The following is a 3,854-nucleotide window of genomic DNA, read 5'->3' on the forward strand; positions in this document are numbered from 1 at the left end:
CAATCCCAAAGAAGAGCAATGTCAAAGAATGTTCAAGCTACTGCACAACTGTGCTCATTTCACATGCTAGCAAGGTCATGCTCAAAATCCTCCAAGCTAGGCTTCAACAGTATGTAAACCATGAACTTCCAGATGTACAAGCTGGATTTAGAAAAGGCAGAGGAGCCAGAGATCAAATCGCCAACATCCATTAGATATAGAAAAAGCAAGGGAATTCCAGAAAGACATCTGCTTCATTGACTACACTAAAACCTTTAACTGTGTGTATCACAACAAACTGGAAAATTCCTTAAGAGATGGGAATACCAGACCACCTTACCTAACCCCTGAGAAACCTGTATGCAGGTCAAGAAGCAACAGTTAGAACCAGACATGGAACAATGGACTGATTCCAAATTGGGAAAGGAGTATGTCAAGGCTGTATATTATCACCCTGCTTATTTAACTTGTATACAGAGTACATCATGCAAAATGCCATGTTGGATGAAGCACAAACTGGAATCAAGATTGCCAAGAGAAATATCAATAACCTCAGATATGCAGGTGACACCACCCTTATGGCAGAAAGTGAAGAAGAACTAAAGAGCCTCTTGATGAAGGTGAAAGAGGAGAGTGAAAAAGCTGGCTTAAAGCTCAACATTCAGAAAATGAAAATCATGACATCTGGTCCCATCACTTCATGGCAAGTAGATGGGGAAACAATGGAAACAGTGACAGACTTTATTTTGGGGGACTCCAAAATCACTGGGGATGGTTACTGCAGCCATGAAATTAAAAGACACTTGTTCTTTGGAAGAAAAGCTATGACAAACCTAGACAGCGTATTAAAGAGCAGAGACATTACTTTGCCAACAAAAGTCTGTCTAGTCAAAGCTATGGTTTTTCTAGTAATCATGTATGGATGTGAGAGTTGGACCATAAAGAAGGTTGAGCGCCAAAGAATTGATACTTTTGAACTGTGGTGTTGGAGAAGACTCTTGAAGTCCCTTGGACTGCAAGGAGATTAAACCAGTCCATCCTAAAGGAAATCAGTCCTGAATAATCATTGGAAGGATCGATGCTGAAGCTGAAGCTCCAATACTTTGTCCACCTGATGCGAAGAGCCAACTCATTGGAAAAGACCCAGATGCCGGGAAAGATTGAAGGCGGGGGGAGAAGGGGATGACAGAGGATGAGATGGTTGGATGGCATCACCAACTCGATGGACATGAGTTTGAGCAAGCTCCAGGAGATGGTGAAGGACAGGTGTGCTACAGTCCATAGGGTCGCAAAGAGTCGGACATGACTGAGCAACTGAACAACAACAATATGATATGTATGGATGAGATAGCTCAAGGTGTGGAGATGTCAGTTCCTCCAAAATGGTCTACAGAGCTGATGCAAGCCTGCTCAAAAAATTGACATAATTGTTATGGAATTGACAAGATAGTTTTATAATGTATATTGAAATGCAAAAGATGAAGCATAGTTAATGAGGAAGAAGACCAAGAAGGAGAGAGTTCTCTACCAGGTATCAGGACTTTCAAAGATCATGAAGTCAGTGTGGTACTGGTGCAAGAACTCACAGATCATTCAAAAAAACAGAATAGACCTTCCCCAGATAAACCCAAGACACCCTTGCTTTACTGCACGGAATAGTGAATAACATCTCAGACTAAAGGACATAATTTATGGAGACCTTGTTGTAGTTTTGATTTGCATTTCTCTGATAATTAGAGATGTTACTCATCTTTTCATGTGCCTGTGGTCCATTTGCATGTCTTCTCTGGAGAAGGATCCCAAGGCACGCACTGGAGCAGGCACTGTCGATGCCTTGATCCACAGCCCTGGCTTCACCTGAGCCCACAGGGGACAACTGATGCCGACAGCATCCCACCGCAAGGCCCAGTATCTGAGACCTTTCTCTGGTGCCTCAGAAGCCTGTCCACTCAAGTGCAGAGCAGCCCACAGGGAATTTATGCCCTTGGGGACAACCTGCAACCAGTAAGATACAGTAGTTAGTAGATGAATGGCCAGCTTTCCCATCCCTCTGTGGATCGAGTGGGAGGCACGTTCTACAGAGCTCTGTGAAAAGTGAAAGCGTCAGTCGCTCAGTCATGTCTGACTCTTTGCGACCCCATGGACTGTAGCCCGCCAGGTTCCTTGTCCATGGAATTCTCAGGCAAGAATACTGGAGTGGGTAGCCATTCCCTTCTCCAGGGGATCTTCCCAACCCAGGGATTGAACCCAAGTCTCCCTCATAGCAGGCGGATTCTCTACCTTCTGAGCCACCAGGGAAGCACCACAGAGCTCTTTAGAGGCTCCTGAAATGGGATTGATTGATCCTGGTTGCCCACTCCGGCACTCAAGGAACACTTCCCTGGCTTTCTCTCTTATCACCTTGCTGGTGCACTGGTGAGACCCCTGGGGCACTAGAATGAGTCCAGCCTAAATTCTGTGCCCCAGACGCTTCCCCTGCCTCAAAAGTGCTTCCCTCGCAGATTAACAATCTACACTCAAGTCCTTTCTTGGGATCTGATAAGACAACCAGCAGCTGCACTCTGAGTTGTAATTAAGGATTGAATTATGCTTCCTAAAATCATAGGTTGATCTCGAGCGACAGCGACATAAGACGGCAGCCACCATGGGCTCGGACAATTTACGAAAACCAAATATACAGCCTTAAAATAGAACATGGACCTAGATATCCAGAAGCATCTCCTTGTAAGATCGGTAACAAAAATTAATCTGAATAGAGTTAATAGTTCTAATGGAGTTGTGGACCCAAGAGCCGCATCAGTGCTAGCAAAGTGGCAGAATTCATATAGCATCAGAGTTGTCCTGTAAGAGCTCCAGCCCCTAATGATGTCTAAAAATATGAAACCTCTTCAGCCGCCCTGAAGGACAGTATTACAGCAATTAATCAAAAAGAAAAACCACAGGCCTCCCTTACCTCCATTTTCCACAGTAGTAAATTTTCTAGAAACATCATATAGACCTCAAAGTACTGGAAAGGAAGCTCCCAATCAAAGGCAGCTTAAGATACTGTTGTTGTTGTTTGGTCATAACTGATACTAATTTTTTGTCCACTTGAAATGTATGTTGTGCTATAACAACAAAAAATGTTGAAATCCTAACCCCCAGTACCTCAGACTGTGACCTTATTTAGAAATAGGGTCTTTGCAAGTGTGATTAATGAAGAAGTTCTACTGCAATAGGGTGACCCTTAATGCACTATGCCTACTGTCCTCATACCAAGATAACGGAAGGATATGAGGGACGAGGGCCACGTGAAGATGGAGACAGAGACAGGAGCTGTGCAGCTGCAAACCAAGCAACACTGGGGATGGCTGCTGCCCGCCTCCACCAGAAGCTGGGAAGAGGCAAGAAAGGATTCCACCCAGAATCTTAGAGGGATCACAGCCCTGCCGACACCTAGTTTCAGACTTACAGCCTCCAAAACTGAGAAAGAATAACTTTCTGTGGTTTTAAGCCACCCAGTTTGAGACACTGAGTTACAGAAGCTCTAGGAAAGAAGTACACTTAGATACCCAACAGAAATACATGAATACACATGCTGTTATTGTTGTTCAGTCACCCAGTCATGTCCGACTCTTTGCACACCAGGCCTCATTGTCCCTCACCATCTCCCGGAGCCTGCCCGAGTTCACGTCCATTGCATCGTGGACATGGTGATGCTGTCCAGCTATCTCACCCTCTGATGCCCTCTTATCCTTCTGCCTTCAATCATTCCTAGCATCAGGGGCTTTTCCAATGAGTCGGCTGTTTGCATCAGGTGACCAAAATACTGGAGCTTCAGATTTAGCATCAGTCCTTCCAGTGAGTATTCAGGATTGATTTCCCTTAATATTGAC

At 44.7% G+C, this 3,854-nt stretch overlaps 1 pseudogene; it reads left to right on the forward strand.

Annotated features, from left to right (window-relative positions):
* Positions 1 to 1,471: 1,471 nt before the first annotated feature.
* On the forward strand, positions 1,472 to 2,902 carry LOC145522425 (ubiquitin-conjugating enzyme E2 variant 1 pseudogene; annotated as a pseudogene).
* Positions 2,903 to 3,854: the final 952 nt, after the last annotated feature.

This window comes from Giraffa tippelskirchi, chromosome 10 (genome assembly GCF_054371585.1).
Source record: "Giraffa tippelskirchi isolate mGirTip1 chromosome 10, T2T-mGirTip1v1.2.pri, whole genome shotgun sequence".
Lineage (NCBI taxonomy): Eukaryota > Metazoa > Chordata > Mammalia > Artiodactyla > Giraffidae > Giraffa > Giraffa tippelskirchi.